Raw genomic sequence first — 27,570 nt, forward strand, 5'->3', positions numbered from 1 at the left:
TGTAACCGAAACTCCCAAATGCACTTCTTTAAATCTCTTTAAAACTTTGTTTAGCTCTGCCTTTTAAATTAACAGTAGTCAACCTGAAATTCCCCACTGTATAAGTTACTTAGTTTGAACAGAATCAGTTTAATTTTTGTTAAGCAAATAAAGCATGCAAGCCTTGACCTCTGTATCACCTTAGCTTCATTTACTATAGATGCAGCGTCACTTTCCTCTGAAACAACGAGAATCCTGTAGCACCTTAAAGACTAACAAATTTCGCCCACAGAAATTCGTTAAGGCTTTAAGGTGCTACAGGACTCTCATTGTTTTTGCTGTATACAGACTAACACGGCTACCCCTTTGGAACTTTCCTCTGAGTTGGCTCTTCTCACTTTGGAAGATTGTGATTGTGGCCAGTCTTCCTTAAGATGTTGTGATGCTTTTATTTGTGGTAGGATGACTTAAAGAAAAAGAAACAACAAAAACCACCAGGCAGAGTCAGCAGACATAGTAGGCCTAGGTGACCCTCATTTTACTGCCTTTTCAGCATTTGTCTTTGAAGAGTCTATGTATGGCAGTGAGTAAACATTATAAGAGAATGTAATAATGAGATAGTGATTGTGGATATTTAGTCCAGTTCTGTGAGGCCCGGCGCTATGTGCCCGGCTCACATACAGCCAGATGGCTGTTTGTTAAGTAGAATAGTAGAATGTGTTGCGGTCGAGTGTAACGGATGAGAGATGGGTGAGCGTCATCCTCTCAGCGCGCGTTTTTAGATAACTTTATATGAAGAAACTAAACTTAAGTTTCGATTTTGTGTATAAGGTATAATTAGCATAAATAAGGGGAAATTAAGCAAATATCACCGGCCTATTTGAACTAGCAAAATAAGCCAGATGAAGGGCCTATCACCAAACCAATATGCTAAATTGACACGGAAGACAATTGTTGGTTCCAATCGGCAAGTGCCAGTCTAAGTAAGCCAAAGTTCTAACCAACCAGCAACACCAAGCATTGGCTCGACTAAAGTCCAAACTAGATAAAAGATAGAGTCAAACGACCCAGGAGTGTGGTGTGTTCGGATGTAATCAGCACAGCAGAGGCTGATAGCCAACACATCCCCCTTTTCGACCCCTTGACTTCTGGACTTCGCTCGGAAGAGAAACAGCTTGAAGCAGAGCAGAAGAGAACAGAGCAGAGCACGTTAAGATAGAATCAAAGACTGATTAAGACAGAATCAAAGATTGAGTAAGTATATTGTGATTGAGTACGGTGATTAAGTATTAGGCCTAGTAGGAGTGGCCTTTCTGACCAAAGGGCTCTTTGCCGAGCGGCATAGCCGTTCGTGGAAGTAGGGAACCTCTGATACTTTTAGCCAAGTAACAGAAGATTAGGTTAAGATTGCTTCAAGGGGAAAAGTCTTTTGCTCAGAGATTAGGTGAGACTGAAACGTCCTGAGGACACGGTTAAGGGTTACCGTGAGGCTGGGGCTATGTGCAGGAAGTAGGCATAACAGGCCTGAGGCACAAGAAGTATAGTTAGGGACTGTTACTGGTCACTATTGAACGCGGCAAGTGAGGTAACAGAGGACCAGCTATTGTAGAAGTCTCGCTTGGAGCCACGATTGGGGTACTGAGGTACTATCAAGGGACTCGCTACAGTTTAGGCACGCATTCCTATCGCTTACATCCTGAATTGCTCAGGATTTCTTTTTCTTTCTATCTCTTATGTCTTCATCGGAATTGTGAATTAAATAAAGACTCGGATTGTAACAGAGACATTGAGTATTGGTACTGATTGAAGGGCTGGAAACCGTTGGTCACTGTAACACTGTCAGGACCACGGCGAACTGAGCAAGGGGAGTCGGTCACACTACACAGGACTCACCCTTTATTAGGTAGTCCTCTCTGCGTGGCAACTCGGGGGCCCTTCGTTTAACATCCCAATAACACCCGAGGCCATTGCCAGTGACAAGTTCTCTAGTGTATCTGCGTGTATCGTGTGAGCATACACAGAACATGGTTATTAAAATTAAACCATACCAGGGAATATTGTATTATGGGACAAAATCTGTTCGTTTAGTAGGAACAATATCTCAAAGCTCAGATTTTGAATAAATCATACTTGTAGCAAACTTCTTGCAAATGAGCTTCCACGGATCACTAATTACTTGGTGAATAATTTTGAATAACAAATTCAAGACAATTGCGATCTTCATACAAAAAATTTTCAAGTAGGAAATAAAAAGATGAAATATGTTGAATTATCTGTTGTGAATTATCCACCCAGCTCTATTATTGACCAAAACCAGTTTATCCCAGGGTTAATGTAGCTATAGAAGTGAAATCTCATTATATTCTTCCAAAGGTCAACAAAATTCTTGACTAAATTCTGTTTGCAGGTGGCTAATGATATAAGAAGTGGAACAGTTTTCAGATCTTAGACTGTCTAGGGTGGAGAGAATTGGTGTGACCTTATTGTAGTGACCTAGGTGGTATGCTTGATGAATGGAGAGGCTTGTGTTGGCTGGATGCCAGATGTAATGAAACTTGCAGTATTGCATTCTAGTGGGTACGTGGGTACGTGGGAGACTGGTATGGAAAAATCACTGGGAGACGGGAGCACCAAGGAATATTGTATTCACAGTACCAGATACTGTATTAGTATCTACGATCATTGTAAATGCAAAATGTCTCTCAGCTGTTCGAAACTCACTTGTCCATCTTTGATCAACAGAAGTGTAATTTAGGGGCACACTTTTCTTAAAAGCTGTGCCTGAGCGGTTCCTCCCTCATTATAGTTGTAAAAGGAAGGATTCATAAGGGTAGGGTCTGGGGGGGAGAGGGAGTGTGAGAATAAATACTGTTATTACTAGATACCTCCCCACAAAACGTTGTTCTTTGAACAAAGGATGAGCTTTACCCAATGGAGTTTTCTATTACAACTATGATTCATGGGTGTATGATAGGGATCATGAGTAAATGGAGATATAAAATGCTTTTTAATCATTCAGTCTGTAGGTTTTCAGTGTGCTTCCTTGCCTGTGCCTTGAAACGCTTCTACGTGGATTGCGAAGGAGGAACGGAGATTGCTCTTTAATTCCAATTTCATCGAAATAAAAAATTGGTAACAGTAGTCATCTCTTTGATTATTCCATCCCAGCGACTTGAAAAGAGGACAAGTTTTTAAAATAATCAGTATAAATTACCCAGTTGTTCCACAAAACTCCATTCAGCGCATGCATTGATAGCTATGTAATAAAGCATACTCTGCAGAAGCACTCGCTGGGGACTTCCCCCTTTCTGTAGCTGCTACAGCAGAGGAGTGCTGAATTTAAGGATATGCCATGATAAATTTATCATCTGAGTCCAGAGAAAAATGACTGTCCCATGGTGACTGTAGTGGAAAAAAGGTGCAATTTCAGCTTTGTGCCTTTGAACTGATGAGTCATTTTCAGGTTACTCAGCCTTGACAAAATCCCAGAACGCATAAATCATCATGATAAAGTATGAGACATTTTAAAGCTCAGACTTTCTGTCTGTCTGTCTGTCAGTCTGCCTATACCTGTGATTTAAGGGTAAAATACAAGTCATGCAGGAGGTCTGGATATTTGGGTCTTAATACTCATGCCTGGTTGAAAAATACAGACGAGATTGAGAAGAGCGCCTGTGTGAAAGACCATAATATATTGTAACTGAGTCTAGGATGTTGCTGTGTGTGCTGTGACACCCCAGCTCCCTCTAGATGTCTGGTAGTGCTCTGTGGACCACCGGCCTGCACCATGAGCTTAAAGGCAGGTGTTGTAGGCTGTCCTAGCACTGGGCTCTATAGACTTCAGTGAGTTCCCATAAACACTCCATCTAAGAAAGTAAGAGGATTATTTTAGTAGGGGTGCCAGAATATAAAATATGCAAATATCCAGGCATGAGTTCGTGAACAGTTACAACCAAATCAACCAAGCTGTTCCTAACACTGACCCCAGGTGTATAAAGATAACTGTACCTCAAGTTCATCCTTCTCCTAAAGGTAATGAAGCACTTGAAGACCTCACTGGTTAGAGCTCAGGTCTTTCATTAGTGCAGTTGCATTCATACCTTTTGGCAAGCCAGTGCAATATATTCTTCTGTTCTTCTGCTGGCTCCCTGCCAGTAATAGGCTGAGGTTGCTTCCCTCACCTTCCCCTGCAGTCCAACTGAGCCATCTCTTTTGCAACCTGCTCCCAGGCTGCTCTTCTTGCTCATAGGCAATCTCTAATTCTCTCCCTAATTTGATGCTCTCTGATGTCAGGATTTTACTTCCTTTTCTTGTACTCTGGAATAGGGACCCTCTGCAGGCTGAATGTTGAACTGATAACACAGTGCCCTCCAGTGGTTAGGGTGGAGGGATGGTGATAATGTCCTAGTATGTTCCTCACATGATGATGATAATCGGACAAAAAATAAAACCTGACTATTTATCCTTTCAAATATTGATGGAGCAGGCCCAACACCTCTCTGTGGATAATGTGATTACACAGTGTACTAATTCTGGCAGATGCTCCATGTGGGTCTATTTGTCTTGTAATAGTTGCTGAACTTATCATGGAATTAATAGAATATTTATTTAAAAAATGTATTTTGGCTAATTTGGTTTTAATTGCCTGAATTTAATATATGCTGCTCTTTTGTGTTTTGCAGACCTCTCAAGGAATCCAACACTAGTAAGAGACAGGGCTGCTTTTCTGCTTGCCAGACCCAGTCTCCAGCACTGGTCCCCCTGATGGCAGTTTGTACATCCCTGTGAAACCTGCCAAGCTGGCCGCCACAGCTTCGCACGACTGCACTTTGGCCGGCACTGTGCCCCCTTCACAGCCAACTAATCATGCAGTCCTAGCCTGTGACCCAGGCATCCATGAAGAGCACTATGTAAGTGAAGCAGTGGAAGATGATTTGCCGGACTACAGAGAGTACAGAGATGCCTGCACCATTACCGGTACGCAATAAACTAGATTATTCTGCCTCTTTCTTGAGATAGGTACACAATAACTAAGGGTATGTCTACACTAGAAACCTAAGATGACCTATATTAGCTTTATTTACAGCCCCTGCAGTAATTACTGCGGTAGTGCATGTCCACATTACCCTCCTTGGGTCGGTGGTGCGCATCCTCACCAGGTGACCCCTCTTCCACCTAAGAGGGGCAGTGTAGGAAGCTGAGATCCTGGTCTTTCCACTCCGCTGGTGGCTCCCTACTAGGAGCTTGGCTGTCCCACAGGCTCCCAACAGGCTACCTCACCCTCCGCTCCCCGTTCTCTGCTCAGAGCTGTGAAATTGAGTAGGCTGGCTGGGTTCCAGCAAGGCTGCTCTTCTCCATTCCCTGCCAGGAGTGGGGGAAGCTACCAAAGACTTCTCACCTCTCCCTTACCTGCTGGGAGCAGAGGGAAAGCTGCCTGGGGCTTTTTGGCCCCCTCCCCACCAGTGCTAGGCAGTCTACTCAATTTCACAGCTCCCAGCCATGAAATTGACAGGACAGCCCAGCTCCTGCGGGGAAGCCACCCAGGCTTCTGGCTGTGCCTCCTGGTGGAGAGCGGGGTCCATTCTCCCCCTGGCTCCCACCTGGGAGCAGGGTCCAACCCCTCAACTCTCCAGGGAAGCTGGCTTTCTTCTCAATTTCACAGCTCCTGCTTTGAAATTGACAAGACAGCCAACAGCCCATGTAAATAATGCAGTGTCAGCACAGACACTGCATCACACTAACTACACCAGCATAAGCCATCCATGGAGGTGGAGTTACTGTGTTGGTGTAGTAGGGCACTTACTTGGGTGGGAGCAAGGCTGTAGTGTAGACACTGACATAATTAGGTTGACTGTAAGCTGCCTTATGTCAACCTAACTGTGTAGTGTAGAACTGCCCTAAGTTTCCTTTTTCTTATTGAAGCAACTGCTGCCATAGCAGCTTCATAAATAATGAATCAGTTACTGTTCTAAAAATGTTTGTGTTTTGTGGTCTGGGATATAGCACTGAAGAGTTCTGAATTTTAAGTGAATTCCCAGTCACAACACTATAAGAGAATCAAGCTTTTTGCAAATAGGCCATTAATTTACAACTTTATAAATAGACTATTGTAGTTTAGCATAAAAAAATCAAACTTGAAAGTCTGGCAATTTGGAGCTCAAGTTTAAAAATACAACAATTCCTGATTTCCAGTTTTATCTCAACATAACTTAATTGCTGGAAATTATGGAAATATTTAGTTATGTTACTAACTGTAACTTGGCTCTTTTGTTAGTGGGAGAGCTTATGTGAAAGAAATTAAGTTGCAGAGTCTCTGATGCTATGGCTGTCATGTGTTTGTCTCTCAAAACAGCAATCAGAAGGAGGTTATGCTCTGGTTCCATTTTCACTGTGTTAGCTCTGTAAGAGATAATGCCTGAATTTCAAAGAACCAATTACGCCATTTGTTCTTTGTATATTAATGGTTACTGTAGCTGAACTTAATCAATGATATGGACATCATCAAGTGACAAAAACATTTCCTTTCCAAACCCTTTATTGGCAAAGCTTGTGAGACCTTATACTGAACTTAATGGTATTTCTCTGTTTTGGATGTGACGTGATAACTGTTGAACGCCAAAGCTGAACAATTCCAAATTTTCTAGGAATGTTCGAGGCATCAGTGGGCAGAACCTTATTGATTTTGGTGAAAATTGGAAAACCAGAAAGGGAAAGTAGAGGGTACATAGAGTCCTTACATCTGGTTGGAGACCCAGCAGCAGCTTCAGACATCTTTGTAATTGTCTATAGATCAAAGAACCAGTGGATGGCAGCCATTAACACCTTCCATCATAAGAATACCCGCCTCCCATCTGAGCTGTGCCCATCCTCTCAATAGAATTTAAAAATGTTGACAACCTGAAAGACAGAAATGAACAATGATAGGGAGGCATAGGGAAATGGGGGCACAGAGAGCTTGTGGGTGAGAAGAGAGGAATGCAAGGAGCCCCTGTTGTGTTCAGTGAGTTTGACTGCAGAAGTTATATATAAAATATGTAACCCTCTAACTAGAAATTTTTTTCAGGTGAAATTGAGTAATTTAGATTTGCACAACTGGCTACTAAATTAGTTGGAGCAGCCTCCTATCTCCAATGCACTTGAGTAACCTTCTCCTTCCTTCTAAAAGAAATGAGTTTTAAGAGGGTCTTCAAGCTAGCCTTCCACCAATAACCATCAATTCCTGTCCTCATGCCCTTCCATATCCTTTTAATTTGACTCACATTACAATTTAAATCTATTTATTTAAAAAATGAAAGCCAGCTACCCTTTGAAATTAACAAGAGCGTTGCCAAACACAACTGCTCAGTTTCACAGTTGTATGCTGGAGCCCTCCATAGAATTACCCAAGAGCGGAATTCTGACCTTTAAAATGTCCCAATCTTCCTGCAGTATGAAATGGAGGAGCAATGATTGCCAGTAGCATTGAGACTGAAGCCAACTCTTTAGTTTCAGAATTGACATATTACTGGGCATATAAAATTCTTGTCATCTTTTTTTTTTTTTTCCTTTCTTCCTACCACTGACGCCCAGGCTCATTGAGGTATTTATTTATAAGGTGGTCTCTACACTTGACTACGGTCACCCAATCAATTTATGTTGCATCTAAACTTATCAGATAGATTAGGAACTCCACAAAAACATGGAGGAGATGCAGAATTTCTAGTAACAATAACACATTTCATATTTGTTCCAGGCATGTTGCATCAGAACAGCTCTTGTGGTTTGTTCTTTCAGAATATTCCCTTGGGGACAGTGAGAGCTTAAGTCATTGTCCTGATTCTGACTGCATGCCAGAGCGCTTCAGTTTTTTGTCACAAATGTAGATATCTTCTGATAATGATCCACAGAAGGAAAAGCATTTTTTTTCTTACAAGTTGAGGTCTATGTTTGGTTTCCTACCATGAGTTCTTTTAAACACAGCGTTCTTTCTGGATTTCCTGTGGCTAAGACTTGCTTCATTCTCTGCCAAATCTGGTTTACTTATTGCTGCTACAAGATTGTTGGCCTTTTGGGATCAGCTATACAGAAGAAGCACGTTTCTGCTGCATCCAGCGTAGGAATTCCTGTTCTGCTTCTGAACCCTTATGATCCTGTTTGTATTTTATGACTGGGATCTGTTTAGACAGGCAGTTGCTAATTTTTTTCCCCAAATTTGTAATGAGGTTGAAGAGTATAGACTGAGAAATTTTCAAATATTTTGTCAAACTCATTCTGCAAAATCTGTACCTTGTTGTCAAATGAAAAGTAATTAGTATTAGCAGACATTTTTCAGATTTGATAGAGATGGACTTGTGTGACGAAGTAGGATTAATATGAGCCTTTATATGCAGACCAACTGGCCTCTAGTTATTGTCTGAGCAGTAGCAGACATTTGGGGTCTTACAGGTCAGCTTTCTATGGAGGGAGAAATCATAGATTTGGAATCTGAGTATATTCTAAACGTTACTTATTTTATTTAAACATATACACCAGTCCTGGAACAAAGGTGGTAAAAAACCAGCATGCAGGGTAGTTCCTTCTTTCAGGAATCTTAGCACAATATCCGTGTCTGGATCGCAGGGAGCAATTCTGCCTCAAGAACTGACTCCAGTCAGAAACCAAAGTAGAGAGCAAACTCTCCTGTTAGCACAGCTCCCTCTGCCCAGAACCTCACATAACAAAAGTAACACCACCACAGAGCATGTCTTCCCAAGACTGAAAATTTCCTTCCAGACTAAGAAAAAGAAAATGGAAGGCTCTATGTAATAGTGCCACCTGGTGACACCTAGCATAACATAATCAATGTGCGGAGGGGGACTTGGATTTAGTGAAATTCTAGTCTTCTGATAAATGACTGATCCTAATAAGCATTGGTTCCTAGCTCTAAATGGAATGGGGTGTGTATATGTGACCTTATTTTTTTTTAAACAAAGGTAATCAGTGTCCATAGACTCCTTTAGAATTTTCTCAGTGGGAACCTCCCCTGTTTTTGTTTACTGTTCAAGAATGTTAAAAGAAAAAAAATCTCCTGTAATAGATTTGATAATAAATTGTGCCTGATTTTGTGTGATCTTAAGGGAAGTTTTCAAGTTAAGCAACTAGAGAAAGGGAATAAGGCCTAAGAAAACTTTGTTGTTTGTAGTAAACTAAAACTGTGTTTTATGAAGTATAAGGTTTTTTGCAGTTTTAAATAAATAGATAAATAAAATTATATTACATTTTTTCTATACTGATAGAATTATCTCCTGTTTCTGGAATCAAAACAACTGAAAGCCCTTCCCTTCCCACATCTGTAGGTATCCTCAAAAAGTGCCTACCTCCATGGAAATCAAACAAGCTATTAATGAAATTATTTTGAACATAAGATCTTCTCAGTAAGACTTTTTAAGATCACCCACTGAGAGAGTCATCAATGGGAATTCTGTGGTATCAATTCATATAATCAATGAGAGAGCCACACAAAACAGAAGAACAGAAAACTGAAATCAAGCATTCTGTTAAGGGCCTGAGAGAATTATTAGCTTAATTTGGGAAATTAATCCTAGTAAGAATGATTGATTGTAAACACACTAGTTGATTTTAAAGGATATGGGAAAAGCTTTGCTTTATGGCGTGGGAACAGACCAGCACATCTAGGGGTGGAGCCATCCTGCTCTCTCTCATTCCATCATCTGTCCGTTCAGTTCTTTTATTTTTATATATATATATATAATTTTATATATAATATAAAATATAATTTTTATTTAAACTTTTATTTATATATATAATATATATATATATATCATTTTATATAATTTTATTCAAACTTTTTTATATATTTATATATATATAAAAGCATTTGGGGTAGCATTAATCACTCCCTCTCTGACTACAGAAAATCCAAATGTCAATTTTCTTTATTTGACTTTCACAGTGATAGAACTCATGTAATGGTTCAGTGAAGGTCTAACCAATGGAACAGACCTCAGGAGTGAGTTGTAGAATAGGAGTGAGCAAGGCAGAACGGCTTTTGTTTTTTTGGACCCCTTCAGTCAGCTATTCTCTTCCCTTTCCCCTTGTTCATGTTCTATTTTCTTTAGCCTTTATTTGATTCTTTCAATTTTTTTTTTTTTTTTTTTTCCCCCATGAAAGAGAAATGGTTTTTTTTTAAAAAAAAAATGGAATCTGGACAAGTTCTGGAGCTTGGCTCTTGTTGAAAAGAGTACCAGAGTTGAGACCTGTTGTTTAGTTTGACCTCTGATTTTTTTATTAGCCTATGGCCTATATCAAATCTACAGTTTCAAGACTGTTAATATCCAAATATGTTCAACTTTCTAGTTTTTTGGCTTCTATCCTTGTGCAGTACGGATGTTTCTCCCCCCTCTTAGCTTCATAACATAATTTTCAATTCAATCCTTCAAACCATTGAATTACATCCTGTTTGAGCTGTCCTTAGAGGCTATTGTACTATATGTGATATTTCCACTGTTATGGTAGGTGTCCTCTCCTGAGGAGGCAGAATTTCTTCGTTGCCACTTCAGTGACTGTCTCACTTTCAGTAGTGCAGTCAGGCCCCAGTTCAGCAATGCACTTAAGCGTATGCTTAGCTTTATGCATCTGTTGTTGCTAACTTGTGAGACTTGATCACAAGTCTATCAATATTTGGTGTTTTGCTTAAAACTTCAGCTCCTGGAGTAGAGTCTCCCCTAATTGCTGCTTTCATTTAGGGGGAGAAAAAGGGTTTCTAGCTCTTACAGTTCTAGAGAAAAACTTGACATAACCCAAGTGCATACTCCAAAAGCTTAGAAAACAGAAGGAAAATTAAAGAAGCCCACATTTTGTTATTTTTAAACATCTCAATTGGGAGGATGGGATCCTGAGTCATGGGTTTTTTTTGTTTTTTTTTGTTTTTTTTTTTTGTTTTTTTTTTTTTTTTTGAACACTTGAGGTTGGCAGTACTGAGCATGTGCTTAAGTCCCACTGACTTTCATAGAAGTTAAGTACATATTAAATAGGGTTGGAGTTAAGCACATGTTGAAGTACCATGTTGAATCAGGACCGAAGTGTATAAACGTTATAGTGATGAGTGCAATACGCAGTTCTAACTTAGTTGAAATTTTACCTGCAGAATTTCACAGAGACAAGAAAGCCTAAATAAAATGTGGGGGTCAGTGCAAAAAGTGTGTGTGTGTGTGTGTGTGTGTGTGTGTGTGTGAGAGAGAGAGGTTTTGAATTTGGGGTGACTGTTTTAGGTATAGTGAGACTGTTGGAGCCAAACTGAAAGAAATATCATTTTAAAATCTTTTTTTAGGGACAGTTAGCCCTAGTTACACAAAAAATGTTAGAGTAGCCAGTTATCCTGTAAACAGCAATTGTGTGAAATCTGAGAATTAAATTCAGTCACAGAAGTATCTAATAGATAGAACCCTGCAAATCCACAGATATCTGCTTTATACCTGCAGACCATTTTTTGCAGATGGTGGATCGCATTCGGATCTCAAAGGTGGGGAAGCAGCTGTCTGAAGCTCATAGCCTTTGAGGCTGCTTCCCTGCCTTTGAGATTCAGGGGTGGGGGTTGGCCACCCATCAGTTGTTCCATGCTCCACTTCCCCCCACCCCCAAGCCACCAATCAGATGTTCTGGTCCCTGAACAGCAGCAGGGGCCGGCCTCCAAACAGTTGATTGGGGGCTTCCCGTGCAGTGCTGGTAGGGATGTCATACAAAAGATAGACTGCCATCTGCAGTCTGATATAAATTGATTGGAATGGATACAGATCCACATTTTTGTATCTGTGCAGGGCTCTAGTAATAGAGGCTTTTAATGAAGGTTTCAGTGAAAAGCTCAAAACAGCCATAATTATAGTGTTTCTACTGATTGCACCGTAATATGGGTACAACTAATACAGGCAAATAGGACGGGCAGAATTAGATTTTAGTATTGGTACTGGCTTCTGGATAACAGAACCATCATTGTGTATCAGGGAAGGGATACTTGGTTACTATATGTATGTGCTTTCTCTACTTGCTATTGTATTTGTTCTTCTCACTGTGTGTTTGCCTGCTTTTCTCTCCTTTCCTCTCCTGTCTGTACCTTCTCAGATGAATGATGAGAGATAGATGTGGATGTAGCACCATCTAGTGTTCTTTCACCAAAGAAGAAATTAAAAATTTTATTTGAGAATTACCATTGCTCTTTATACTGTAGTTTTAGTACAGGATTAAATATTTGTCGTTGACCGGGGCTGGATGGAAAAAGTTATCTTGAGGGTAGCTTCCTCATCCTTTCCAATTTTTACTGCCATTTTCCAGAGATAAAGAGCCATGCAGTCTTGGCAAAATAAAGTGAAGTGTTGCTACTAGAAATGTCAGTGGCTAATTGCTCTAATTTTGCAAATCGCAAGTCTTTTACCCCTCTTGCTTTTGCCTGCCTGTCAGTACTTCCGTTCCTTTGTTCGTTCACGTATCCGGGCAGAGTTCCTCTGAGCAGCGTCCGCTGGCTCCCTTGACACCTTTCGGGAGCAGTGGACGCTGTCCGGGGTTCTCTGCTCGGTGTCCCCTTCCGGTTCCCTCCATTTGACCCTTTGACCCTCACACCCCTTCCTGTTTTTTCATTTGTTGTCCCACGGAATCAGTTGAGTCCTGGGTCCGGTGGCTCCTCCCCTTAGGCTGGGGGAGGAGCCTTTAGCAGTGCGCCATACCCACCCACCCTTGAACTCAAATAGTAGTAGCTGTCACTCAGATCTATCCTTCCAGAAATACAGATTCAGACTGGCTATGGACACACAATGCTAAAACCATATTGAGTGGCAAAAGGGAAATTTTTCTCATTGCATGTCTTCTGTGTGGATTTTTGGCTTTTGTCTGTTGTGTTGTGACCCAGGGACCTATTATTATTGCTGCCAGGTAGCAGAGGGCACAGCATAGAGTTACACAGTGATCCCCTGGTCTGGTATATATATATTAGGTCACTATAATATAATATGAGGTCTCTAATGAAAGACTGTGTCATACTGGTCATCATAATAATTGCATGATATATGTACAGAAAAATATGTAAAGAGTTATGTATATACAATGAAAATTGTGTTCTTGAGGTCTGTGACGTGGGGCAGATCACCAGAAAAGGTGAGAAACAGATTTCTTTCTTATAACAGATGTTTGTCTGTCTGTCTCTGTCCCTATGTAAATTGAGTATTGTATGGTTCACAATGGGCATCAATTTACAGTCTGAGCAAAATGCTAGTCAAATGATTGCAAAGTCTCCAAAGGAGACCTTAGACAGGAAAACAGGGAGATGCTTGAATTGCCTGGGGGGTTGGATTGTGGCTAGTGTTAACTTGTAAAGAGAAAGTCAGGCCCCCCTGCGGGCTCTGAAAACCAGGGGCTTGTGTTGTCAAAGGCTAGAGGTGTTGGGAACTGATCTCCAGCAGGCATGGACAAGGCTTCCTGATGCTAAGGGCAGGTGGTAGCAAGGTGCCTCTCAACCCTGAGTAACCCTGGGGAAGCGTTAAATGTGTAGGTTTTTTCATAGCCATCTTTGACTCCGTATCTCCAGTCATCTTCATTGTGTTGATTAAACATTCAGTCTTTTTCCTCAGGTTTGAGGACCCTTGTACTTTGAATAACTCTGCCATGATATATTCTGTAATCCAGAGAATGCAGCTGATTAAGATGCTGTGGGTTTGTTTCAGTGGGCTTCTTCACTGATCAGAGAGAGGATCAATGAATTGTGATTTAAATTGTTATTTCCTCATTATTATGCATGATTCACTCATTATCCTAATTTTCACTTCTGGGCACATGCATGAGGGTGCTCCTCACCTTTTTGGCTGTCACTGATTTGAGTGATTGGCATTGTGAACAATTTGAAAATTTCTCATGGAGATGAGCTCTTTTGAGGCTCATTTTGTTCATATTTCATGCCTTTCACAGGGTGGCTCACCACCATGAAGCAATTTTTTAAGGTTACATTGGTGGAAAATTATATACACTGGGCCAGATCCAGAAATCCCTTTAGTTTCTTCCATGAGGACTGCAGGATTTGTCACTTTCGTTTTTGAAGTTCTGCACGCTTCTAGTGGTGGTGATGATTCTCTTGCAAAGAGATTACAACATGAAGCAGCTTTAAAACATTTTGTAAAGGTAGGCAGATATTAAGTATTAGACTTGGTACCAAATAAAATATGAATTCTACTAGCTAATCAGAACATTTATAGAAAACGAAGGACCAAATACTTGGAAGTAGTATAGTAAGCTGTAAGAACTGATTGGTTGATTTTCATGACAGATGTAAAACAGTTAAGAAAATATTATGTTCCTCCCAATCACAAGGTCAGAGCTGGTCAAAAGAAGAAAAAAATTACAAACATTTAAAAAAAATTCTTTCCCCTTCTTTTTGTCTCCTTCACCAACATTATTAAAAAAAAATTTTACAAGCTCTGTATCTGGTCACAAATAGGAAAATTTCACACACACTTCATAACTCTTAATTTTATTTTCAGTTTCCAAAAATTTTTGATTTTTTTAATTGAAATTTTAAAACTAGGCTGTTTTCTTGAACTAAAGAATCATAGCATCCATAAAAACTAAAACATCAGACCAATGAAGATGACAGAGGCTCTCAACAGAGAAATGCGGGTATGAAGAATCTTTCTCAGTTTCTCTTTTATATATGAAGAAGGGAATAAAACAGGAATAAAGCTGCAGTGCATTCCACATCTATAGAATATTTTTGCTCCGATGATATAATCTGCTAGGTTTAACCACTGACTTCCTTTGACAAAAGGCAACACCCTCTGTTCTCAATAGTTTACTTTACAGTAGACATTTTATTTCATGCACATCTCAAGTACGTGCCGTGATTCTTTTCCTATTTTTCATTTTCTTTTCACTTCTTCTAAAATATATATATTTCCTATTTATGAGTTAATGGAGGATTGATTTCAGTTTTCAGTCTGTTTATTCACAGATTTCTACAGGACAGAAATTGGCAGCACAGGCTTTCTCTATGCCTTGCCAGAATTACCTGAATCTTGTTATGGAGAGGCTATGTCTGTAACTGACAGGATAATTCAGTTTCCATGGCCATTCTGATTTTGGTGCTTGTACTGATACTGCTACCAAAGGTACTAATCAGTGCCACATTATGATGATGGCTTTTATGATATGGACAGAAATCCACCAACTTACTTCAGAGGTCACAAAATATTCAGCAGATGGCATTAACTTGAATTTCTCTCCTTCTCTCCATTGGGTTCTGTCCTTGACACCATTTTCTTCGGCCTTTGCACTCTTTCCAGGCAACATCACCCACTTTTTATGGCTTGTCACTGCCTCATCTCTGCTGACTACTCCTGAATCTACCTCTTTCCTCTCTCTTCAGTCCTGCAAATGAAACTTTTTCTCCAGCATAGTTTCCAGAATGGATGTGCAGCTTCCAGCTCAAACTAAGTCTTTCTCTCCTTACCTGTCCTTTGCTCTCACTGTCAATAATTCTACCACCCTCCCTGTTACCCAGGCCCACAACTTAGGTGTCCTTTTTTTTTTTTTTACTTCTCTCCTTTTCATCAACATCCAAACAGTTTCTAAATCCTGCCAATTCTTCTTCTGTAGTATCTAAAAAATCTGCTCCTACTGATAAAATCTTGGATGAATCCTTAGTCATTTCTTGGCTTGACTACTGGAAACTTCTCCTTTCTGGCCTCCATGATTCTCTGATTGCCACCATTAAGTCTGTGCAACATGCTGTAACTACAACTATTGGTTTTGCTCACAGCTCCAGTTATGTCATTCCCCATATTTGAATCCCTGGATGCATTTCCAGTCTCTTTCCTCTGTCAAATTTTAAATGCCTCATTCTTGCCTTTTAAGCTCTGCTCCTGTTTGCATCTCGTCCTCATCTCCCAACTCGCACCCTGTTCTCTGCCATCTCAGTGTTCGTTGATGGTTCCCTAATTTTCTTCCACATGGGACTCTATGCCTCTTCTTATACCAGTCCCTTCACCCAGAATATCCTCCCTGATCCTGTACACAAAGCAACCTCACTCTCACCCTTTTAAATTTCTAAAAGACTTGCTACTTTAGGGTAGCCTTCCAGTGCTGATGTGTTCCACTATTCCTGCCCTCCTGCTGGACTGTGCCTCTCAAGCTAGTATTATATTAACTTATTTTTTAAGTAAAAATGCTAAATCTAACTAATATGTTCACAATAAAAGCATGTATGTATGTACAAACTTACCTTATTTTTTGCTGTTATAGCCTTCAGCCTTTCCTTAATGACTGTTGTCACCAATTTTATTTGTCATCCCTAACTGTGTAATTTAAGGACAAATCCTGATAGTTGGTGAGGAATCCTGGGTTTTGCAAGTGCTCATCAGTTCGGAGTTGTCCTCAGATTGTAAATTGTTTTAAACAAAAGCCTACCCCTCTATTACCCTGTTGGTTTATGATTCTAAAAATTCATTGAGGATCTTCTTTGGTGGGCTCTGTTTGCTAATTTGTAGCATGATTGAAGCCTAGAAACAATAGGATTGTTGTAATTATTTTTAGGATTGTATATATATGGTATACTTTTATCAATAGTGCCTCTTGCTTTTTTGAGACATATCCTTAGTCTCAGTCTTGGCTGCTTAAGTCTAGAAAACTCTAATGGCTGAAGAAAGTATTTGTTCTTGCTGCTGTTTGCTAGCACACAGTTGTTGAATAAATAGCTTTTGTTCCTCCTGTAGAGGATTGAGTTTTGGGAGCAATGCTGACTATTGCTTCTTGGGTGTGCAAAGGGAAATGCATTAATATAGTTCTATTTGGCCAGGTGGGCAGAAATGTTTGCATATTGGGGCAAAATTAATCCTACTTTGTGGCAAAATGTACAGTAGGGACATTACCATTTAGTATGAATGTTTTATTACCATAATCTGTTCTCGATTTTTTTTTTGTGTCCAAAATATGAAAATTCTTGAATATTTTAAAGAAACATGACATAAAAGCAAGGCGGTTACAACATATTTTAACTTGTAAAAAGAGGAAAATATAAAAACAGTTCATTTCTTAGGAATTTAGAATTTCCTGAGCTTTTAAAATTAGCTCAGCCTTTGCTTCCTTTTTCTAACTCTGATTGGAGTTTTTTGGTGAGTCAACTTGTTCCTCCAACTTGACTCCTCCAAATATTTTAAACTGCCAAACTTTAGTAGAATTCTCTGCCAACAAAGATGACACACTGAAGGGCCATTTGATGTACATGCCCAAGAATGGTAACAGAAAATGAGCACTCAGTGTTGTGTGGGATAATGCTGTTCTTCCTAGTGATTCTTCTTGGCGGCGGTGGAGAGTTGTGATACATGTGCACAGTGCAAGTCTACCTCATTATTTTGATACAAAAATTACTTATGACCTTGAGAAGGGAGGTTCTTTTGTGTGTGGATGCAAGGTGCATTACAGGTAGGGAAACTGGGTTTTTGACTAGACAAAGCTTCTTGCAAGAAGAGTCTGCTTTCCATGCAAAGCTTCAGGTTTTTTTTGTTTGGGTCAAAATTATGAATGACCAAATCCCAAAATGCTTCTGTAGTGCCTCATGCTCCTTTTCTCCTCTATGGGCCACTACATTTTCCATGATGCACTATGACCATGTGACTTCCATGATGTGTTTGTTGCCTCTCCTTGCTAGGGTTGAGAGACTGTAATGCATCTTGGAAGATGCAGGCCAGACAGAATTGAGGAGAATGAAAGCATGAGGCACCTGAAATACAACTCGCATGAGGCACTGCAGTGCATTTGAGAGTCCAAATATTTTGGCTTTCAATTTTTCATGCAAAAAGAATGGCTTCAAGAAGTCATCTAGCTCGGCACAGCCAAGTAAACCTAGATCATCCCTGTCAAGTGTTTGTCTAACCTGCTCTTCATTCTGTAGAGTAGATAGGGTTACTGAAGCACCTCTGCCCACACACACTACCAGGGCTGTTGGGATCAGATGAAGTTGTTGAGTTAGGACTCTGTTCAAATATGTGAGAACTGGTGGCATGGCATTCCCAACTAAAGAGTCCTCAACGCTGGAATTCATTCTCTCAAGCAACTCAATAGCCAAAGGCTGTTGACGTTTAGGATTCTGTGCAAAGCCCATCTCTCTTCTCAGGTGAGTTAGTCGGTTGGTTTTTAATGAGTTGGGAGAAAAGTCTGTCCTTTTCTGATATTCTTTCTTTAATTAGTAATTGCCTTTGTCCTTTTTTAAATCCCTCCTCAGTGTTGAAAATAAGGCACATTTTATAAATTAAAAAATAAATGTATCTTTATATCAAATCTGAAAGTATAGTCCCATTTCCCCTTCTTGTCAGCCTCAGTACCATAGATGTGCACTTCAGAAACTTCTCACCATTCATTCCCCTCTACAAAGCTAAAGCTGATTATAGAAGCCCTTTGAATTCCGTTGTGTGGCTTGTTACTGAAGTGCTTGCATTATTACCTATCCTCAGTGGTATCAAAGCAGCATCTAAGGACTTTTCTACATTGCCCTGCAGTGGGGATTACAATGTGTAAATTGCAGTGCATGCTAAAGTGTTGCGGTATAACAGCCCCATGTAGACCCTACTAGCATGAACAAAAAGGTACCATCCTCATTTGCGTTAACATGGTCTGGTTTGAAACGGGAGCACGTAACACAAACTAGGTATCTTTTAGTTCACGCTAGTAGGGTCTATGGGGGGTGAGTACAGCACACCACTGTAGTGCATGCTGCACTTCACACTCCTGGAGTTTGCACTGCGGGGCCATGTAGACAAGTGCTTAGATTCCAGAATTACAGCACTTCTGTCATGTATGTGGTGTTTGAGTGTTGGCTCACTGAGCTTCAAGCCATGAGCAACACAGAAAATGTATTTATTTCTAGATGACCACTAGGGAAAATAATGTCAAGTCTGAACTTTCATACCCAGCCTTCTATCAAAAAGTCTGCCCCAATTTTGATTTTCATGCAAATGTTCTGACTGTTAATTTTCTCCGTTCTGTGATTCTGTCTAAAGGATAGGAAAGCATCAGAAGACCAAGGTATGGCATACTACTGCTAGCATCCAGGACCTATCACTTTTGTAAGTGGTTGAGGGAAAGACTCTCATTCTGTATTCCATCTCTGGAATAGTCCAGGCTGAGGACCTGACCAACAAGGGAAATCATATTCCAGAACAGCAGCTCTTCGTTGGCTGTCAGCCTGAATTAGATAACCTTGAATGAATGTCTCCCACAGTTACTGGGCTCTCCTAGATTTATCGGTCCTGTATAACAAGGCCTGTATAATGCAAAGGGGTTTTACCAGGAAAAACTTTCATTCGTCTCTTAACGAGATGCAGGTCCATCACCAGAAAACTTTTTGAGAAACAACTTCTCCATTTGAAGTGATGTGTCTCTTCTTGCTGGGACTGAGGTTCAACAGCAGGAATTCCCATACAGAAAGTGTATCTTTCCTCATAAACAGATTACTTGTTCCACATGGGATATTTTCTTCTTTTAAGGATCTAGACGTTTTACAAAAGTTAGGTTTGTGTGCTGTGTAGCTCTTGGTCAGCCATGGAAATTTCTAAGTGTTCCCAAAAAAACAGGTGGTTGAAACCTCCAGGGTCTCTCCTTCCTCTCTACTTCCAAATGTAAGTGCTACATCAGATCAATCTGTCACTTCAAGATCTCTATCAAAGTAATAATAATAAAATAATCCTCTAAACAACTTCACTTTTCGATGAATGAACCTGGGTTTATAATATAAAGCTTAAGCTATGCTAAAAACACCTAACTCCCCTTCTCACATCCCCCCCCCCCCCAAAAAAAAAAAAAAAAAAAAAAAAAATACCCACACCTTCAAGCAAACATTCTCTTTCTCATGACACTACCAGAATGCAGGAATTGATACCACTGCATTGTACTTCTGAAACACGTAGGCAGTTCTCACATGAAAGGTGTTAATGTGTTCAATGTTTAGGCACATTTTCAAACAGAAACAGAGTTCTCTGTACAGAAAATAGAAAGCATATTAGCCATAACTTCTGGCCTTTGGTGCAGTGAGGTGGAAAGTTAAGGAAACAATATGTTAAAGAAGACTTTGATCCAAACGGTTCCTGAGCTGCTTATAACTTTATCAAAGAAAAATTCCTTTTCTGTTCTTGATCACAAATTAATGGCTGATCCTTTTGTGCTGAGCTTTATGCTTAACATTTGTTTTAAAGATTTAGAATCTAACACCAGAGAAATAGGAGGTGTAAGAGATGGGAATTCTGACCCCTTGCACATGTGCATTATGGTAGTCGTTAGTGCCCATGTTGGATGCACAAGAAGAGTTGAATTAAGGTTGCATGGGCAGTCATAAATCTGACCACTTCCTAAAAATAATATTTTAGTAAAGTTCTTTGTATATAACTACGGATGTGTTTATAATATACTGTACTATTATATAATATCTGAAAATCAGTTCTGTGAATGAGTGCTCACTCGGTCTCTGTTCCCAGCTAGTGTTCCTAATTCCCATTTTTGTATTAGTTTTATGAAATACACGGTGAATCATAACTGTGCCACGTTTCCATTCAGCTGTGAATGGAGTGAAGTTTAACTTCTTGTATTACATGAGACTGGACTTTAGCCTCCATGTAGTAACACTGTTCTACAGAATAGCTTGCTTTTAATGAAGCTGGCTCACTGAGGTATTTTTTCAGGTACGATTTTGAGCATCTACATTTAATTTGTTCTTTTAAGACAAATTGTTATTTAAAGTGATTTGTTGGGCTTGGAATATATAGAATAACTTTTTATCCAAAGCTTGTAATTACATTTATTCTGTAGGATTGGACAGAGAAAAATTGGGTGAGAGACTAATAGGAGGCTCTACAGAAAAATAGCCTGAGTCCCTGATCTGTGAATTCTCTGATTCCCTCTGCTTTCTCTTCTAACCTTTTCCTCTTGCCTGTCTTCCTTTCCTTTCTTATACCTCATCATTTCATCTTTCTCTGCCTGTCCCTCTTCATATGATTTCCCCCTCCCCACCTCCTGTTCTTTTTATATTAGTGGTTACAGAATAAGAGGGAAAGTAAGAAATTGTGACAAAATTTTATGAAGTTCTGATTCCATACAGGCCATGATCCTCATTAGTCTGAAAATTTTACAGAAGAAAGGAAAATAACAGAATAAGGGTGGTTGATTTTCTTTTTTCTTTTTGGCATGTTTGATTTCACTAGTAATGATTATATGTGCAGATAGTGGAGCAGTTAACAGATTAGTGTCTAGCATCTATTGCTGCCCATAGATTTGATGTCAATGCAATGGCTCTGTATAAGCTGCTGGACCGACTTACCAGCTGGAGAAGGGAAAATCACATTCCAAACAATGGCACAGGTCTCTTCTCAAGGCTTTCTTTATTAACAAAGATTCAGAGCAGCACAACCAGGGTGGATTGATTTAAATCACCAAGAGAAAATCATTGATTTAAATCAAGTTTCCCACTGATACTGCTTCACATATTTCTGAAACAACGGTGCAAATCTGATCACTAAAACATGTAAAATGCTGTATTGGGTTGTAAATTAACAACACCTAGGAGGGTATACTTTGTGTAATTTTTTTAGATAACTTGATTTTTAATAATTAAGGAAATAGTAAATAATATTCATTACCTGTGTCAAGCTGCAGATGCAGCAGCAGTACTTTAGGAATGGTAAGAACTAAATCACACACACACAAACACAATAGCACTTATATTTTATTAAACTAAATCTTAAATGCTACATAAATGTTTCACATTTGCAATTGCAGCAGTCTCCTGAGTTGCCGGCTGATGGCTGTCCTTAAACTCTTTTTTTTTAATTTTCAAATTTTATTAACTCTAACAGACAAGTCATCACAACACTAAACGTACGTTGTCCTTAAAACTTCTACAACTAGCTCTCGTCTTCCCCACTTCCACTGTCATTTTTATTTATAGACTGAAACAGAAATACGAGTTTTCCAGCTTTTTCAACTCTCAGTCCATTTCTTAGCTTTGAGTGAATAATACCAAATGATGAAAATATTCTCTCTGTGCCTCCATAGGAAACTACTGCTGTGAAAAGTTGACTTAGCAACTGAAGGAACTCTGTTTCAAAGTGCCTGACTAATGATTCCCACCAATTCAGGGGAGTGACTTTGTTAAAAACATCATCAGTAAACATGTACTGTTTAAATGGTTCCGCTCGAGCCATGAAGTTTATTATGATTGTCATAACTGAGGAGTGATTTTGAGATGCCCATGCCATGGCATCATCATCTTCTTCAGAAGTTAGGTATCTACCTTTATATCTGGGGTTGAGAATGTTCGCAAGAAAATGAGGTGGAGTTAGCGCTTGATCCATTCACTTCTTTATTGCCTGCAGTTTAACTTTCTGGTGAGGTATATCTTTCTTCAGCGTCTCTTGAAGTGCCTTCCAAATTTCAACAGCATCAGCAATGCAGCAACAATTTCTCTGAAGTTTAAGGCTATAGGCTTCAGTATACTGAACATATCCTCTACATTCCTCTCTAATCCAATGTTTGATACTTTAGATGAAATACTTCCATCTATTTTAGCATGGTTTTCTTCACAAAGATTTATGAGAATTGGCCAGGTCTTAATTAATTGTTCAAAACAATCAACCACAAAATTCCATTGAACATCTTGAGGGAGAATTAGTGTGGATCCTCCTGCTCTCTTCAATGAAGCTGGAGCAAAATGGTTGTTATGGAATTATTTTGCGACTTCAACATTTTCTTTTATTCTTGGAGAAGACGTACTTAAGTCTTTGGCTAAAAAATGCATTAAATGGGCACTGCAGCCATATGTTATTAAGGAGCATCCTTCCGTTTCTTCTTCTAAGTATCTTCTCATCTTTGGCATGTTTGCAGCATTGTCTGTGACAAAACTGCGCACGTGAGAATTGAATTTTTGTTCACAGTTTATTACAGCTTTCACTGCCACTTCTTTTAAAAATTCTGTTGTGGGCATTTCCTGATGTATCTATTGTTTCTGAAAGATATGCAACTCCATCTTCTGTTGTCACACAGGCACATATTATTGGATCATTGTGTACATTGCTCCACCCATCAAGGCTTAAACTGGCAAATTTCCTCTCAGTATTTTTTGCACACTGTTCAAGTTACTTCTCATACACTGTATCTAGGAACCTTCCACCAATGTCGGTTCTACCAGGTGGAATGTAGCCTGGTCGTAAGGACTCAGCCATGTCAATGAAGTGTTTATTGTTAACAATGTGAAAAGGAGAATTTGTGGCATTAATGAACTGAGCAATCTTATCATCTATGGTGTCTTGTTGATATTTGCTAGTCCTTACTAGAAACTCATCCATGGTGATGGTTTTACTGGATGATTGAAATCTTTTGCTTGCTAGTGATACTTTGTCTGAAATATGTTTAGTTGCAGCATTGCTGCTAAAGTACCAACAGATAACTCTGAAGTTGTTGCAGACAGACAGTCACAATCCTAGTCTCTTATGCTTAAATTGAATCCTGAAACAAAACTCAGAAATGATTTTGAATAGTCGTTCTTCTCAGTTCTTCTCACTCTATTATTCAGTTAATCATTTACATTTTTTTTCAGCAAGGATGCAGATCTGATTCCAAATTACCAAAAAAGCTAAGAGTGACTGCACTTAGAGTGCACTTAATTTTGGAGTAAGCTGCATAGAACTCACTTACACTTCCGTTTTTTGAGAAAACAAGTATAGGATGGGGTTCCCTTGAGAAAATTGAGTTATGCTGAAGTAAAATAGGGAATAGATTTATGACATCACCATTATGGTCTGTGGCCATGATGTTCCAAAATAAGGGGCATGTATTATTAACATAAAACAAGAAAATGACACCCAGTGGCAACTGGCAAGTCTAGATTTCTCTTACTGCAGCTTTCTGTACTGTATACTTGGGTGATAGAGTCTAAACCTAGTTAACTAATTAAACAAGACATAAGCATTAGCTAAGCTAAACTTTTTTTCTTGCAACATCCAACATAGCAAACAGCTTGGGAATTTACTTGTTAAATCACGCTTATACTAAAAGGCATACAAAAGAGAGTCTTGAAGAATGATGCATTGCAAAGTGGATTATTTAAGTTACTAACCAGTTGATCCACATTGTTCTTCAGACATAGTCACATCTTCATCCACATCATTTTCTTCCAATAAGCAGTTTTCATTATGATGATTCATTCTTGCAACTAGGCCCTGAATCTCCTTCTTGCACTGCTTACACTTGACACATTTTCCTTTTTTACCCAGTGAAGGAATTTCTTCAAAATATTCCTAGATAGGGTCTCTTACACCCAGAAGCCATGGCAGTTTTTTTGTGGCAAAAGTGTGGGGGAATATAGGAAGCTGTGTGTGTACTGAATGTCTTCCCCTTTTCTTTCCAGTCCATTCCACTGTTCCTTTCTACTCTGCTTCTGTCCTTTGTCTCTCTGTCTTTAAGACAATGTCTTAACTAACTTCTCTGCCTTGCTTGGCCCAACTCCACCACCACATAAGTACAGAGCAACAAGAATCCTATCCAGCCTGTGTCTTTCTTTGCACATGTGACTTTAGTCTGCTGAGAAACAGAAACTGAAAGCCCAGAACTTTCAAGAAGCAAGAGCTGGTAGTTAAACTGGACAGAGCCATTAATTCATTTTTATGAGACTGTAAGACATGTTTGTGATGAGATTTAATTGTAACTGTTATTTTTTAAACAAGAGAGAAATTTACTATTTTATTGATTTAAAAAACAAACAAACCCCAAAATCCAATTTTTTTTATTTTTTATTTTTTTTTAAATTGATTTTCATCCACCCTGAGCACAACACATCCACAGACTTGCCCCCAAACATAATAGATCTGCAGGAGACCCTGGGCCTGGCTCCATACCATTTTTGGTCCCTTTCTTCAACCCACATTTCCTGGCATCATGGCTGTATTGGGGCTGTGGTGACAGGGGCTCTCCCAGCCCACCTCCGTTTCAGGCTTGCAGGCAGTGGGAATAGGGATTTACAGGAAAAACAACACAGCTTGGCTCTGTATTGTTTTGATAGTGTTTTCCCACGCCTGCTTAACTCTCTCCATCTCCAGCCCTACCTCCACTCAGTTAGCCCTGACGTTTGCGGAGTGCCCTTTGTGGTGACAGCTGAGGATCTCTTTGTGGAGAAGCCACTCAGTGTGCAAATCTAGGAAGAACACCATGGGTGGATGAGTGTGCCAAAGATTTGCCTGATCCTAGCATCCAGGCAAAGAAAACTGGTTTCCAAACAATTGATGCCCTGCAACTGCTCAGAAAGATGCCTTAGGAGGGTGAAAAAAAATTAAACAGGCGAGTACTGCAGACTGCTAGTCATACTGAACTGATAAGTGCATATCCTGGACTTTTTTCTCGAAGCATATTCTGTGGTATCTAAAACCAGTCAATCACTATGCTCTCGAATGAACTCTCACAGGAAAATAAGACAAAAACACCATCTCACCAATGGGTGAACACTTTTCATAAAGTGATCACTCCATATCTGACCTATCAGTCCTCATTCTCAAAGGAAACCTGCATAACACTTTCAAAAGACGAGCCTGGGAGCTTAAATTCATAACTTCGTTAGACACTTAAAAACAATCGTCTTAATGAAGACACTAGTTTTATGCCATATTACAGCAACCCACTAACAACCTCTCCCCCCCCCCCCTTTTTTTTTTTGTCTTATTACCACAGGGATGGTTACAGGGATGGTCTTTTAGAACAGTGTTTCTCAACAATTGGTCTGTGGATTAATGCTGATCCATGAGATCTCCCTGTTACAGTTTAGGAAGGCAGCAACCTGGTCCCTGGTATCAAAAAGGTTGAGAATCACTGCCTTAGAATATGTGCTGACTACTTATGCTGAGCTATCTGTTCAATTTTGTATTTAGCTGTGACGCTCTGAGTACCTTTCCCAGATCTGAAGAAGAGCTCTGTGTAGCTTGAAAGCTTGTCTTTCTCTCTGTCACCAACAGGAGTTGGTCCAATAAAAGGCATTTCCTCATCCAGTTTATCTGTTGGTTCTTTTAGTTCCTTTACAGTAAGCCTGTTTAAACACCAGGTGGCAATATCTACCATCATGATATTCGGTAGTGAGATGGGAAATAATTTGAACCTTGAAATAAAAGAGGAGAAAAGGTATGGGTTGGTTTTCTTTTGTTAAATAAGATACAGAATATTTGAAATCTGAGTTAAGGGGTGGCCTGAGATGAAATGATTGATTCTTTCTCTACAATAAGAGGTGTCTGCACTTCCTTGGTTGTAGCTGGGATGAGTTGTGCTCTGTTTCTGAAATCCCCCACATACGCACCCCACCCTGCCCCAGGGTATAAAACGCTCTATAAAAATATTTTTCTGTATCTAATTGTTATAACTGATAGTGGTGGCATTATCAGTGTCCCTGTATTATTCCACCCCAAACTGGTTTTTATTCTTATGGAATAATATTACAAATTCTGTAACCATTTGACCAGTGTTGTCCAATACTTCTACAGAGAACAAGATGAAGAATTAAATTTCCAAGCAACCAGGGGTTCTGGGAATCTTCAGCTGGAAATTCTTTAAAAAAAAAAAAATAAAAAAAAATACAATAGATGAGAGACAGAAGAATTTCAGAGAACTAAAAAAAATGTGACAAGCTTACTCTCCAGCCACAATTTATCTCTTGTAATAGGGTTCTTTATTTCTTTGTCTATATTGTGTGGAGCCTACCTATCTGTTCCTTTCCCCTCCCATATACCTCAGTCTTGGCCCTGGCAGAAGGAGTTGATTTTTTTTTTTGTAGTCTTTCTTCTCTCACACACTATTTTCTTTCACCTCCCACTTCCCTATTTTAGTGATTAGCTACCTCGGCTGTTCTTATTCTGGCCTTGTGGAGAGCAGTCTGGTCATGTGATACTGGCTTAGGTCCTTGTGCTCAACTGCTAAATGTCACTAAAAGACAGTTTAAAATATACATTTAATATTTTCCATCCGGCAGTGCTGCAATTTCCATAGCGATGTGTCACAGTTGTGTGGGGGAGAAGAGGGTGGGGATATCCAAGAGATCGTGAGTCTGGGACAAGGGAAGAAGTTTGTGTGATTGTGCATGTAGTGAGGGTGGATAGCCTATAAAACTTGCACTCTAAAATGTGGTCCATGTTATGAAAAGGTTTCAGGATGCTTGCTTGAGTTTCTGGTTAACCCCCTTCTCTCCACTAACTTTTCTTATGATCTTTCCCTTCTAGTTTCCCTTCCAGGCCCATTTTTTTTCTCTCCCTCCTCTTATATCTCCCTCCTCTTTCCACTTCCTCCTCATGCTCTCACCCATCCAGAGATTAAGAACACCTCCTGAAAGACCCCGTTTTACTGCCCTATCTTCACCTAGTGGTCCCTTCACAAAGTTGCCAAGAATTTTCAAGGAGTCATGCAGTGAATTTTGGAATTAAGGTAACTTGAGAACTTTCACGAAAACACTCAGCACTCACTCTCTGAAAATCAGGTCTAGGAGGATGCCTCAGGAAGATGCCCCATAATGGAGGCACTCAAAATCACCTGGTCACTTGTGAAAATCTTGGTCATGTCTTGCCCTCC

The 27,570-nt window shown here is 39.7% G+C and overlaps 1 protein-coding gene across 1 annotated transcript in view; it reads left to right on the plus strand.

Annotated features, from left to right (window-relative positions):
* The first annotated feature begins 4,692 nt into the window (after positions 1-4,692).
* TRAK1 (trafficking kinesin protein 1) overlaps positions 4,693-27,570 on the plus strand; it is a 129,426-nt gene continuing 106,548 nt past the window's right edge. Inside the window, exon 1 of the mRNA XM_067560847.1 lies at positions 4,693-4,956. The gene's annotated coding sequence lies outside the window, so the exon portion shown is untranslated. The remainder of the gene's footprint in view (positions 4,957-27,570) is intronic.

This window comes from Emydura macquarii, unplaced genomic scaffold, assembly GCF_026122565.2.
Source record: "Emydura macquarii macquarii isolate MOO-44397 ecotype Brisbane River unplaced genomic scaffold, CSIRO-AGI_Emac_v2 contig_2321, whole genome shotgun sequence".
NCBI lineage: Eukaryota > Metazoa > Chordata > Testudines > Chelidae > Emydura > Emydura macquarii.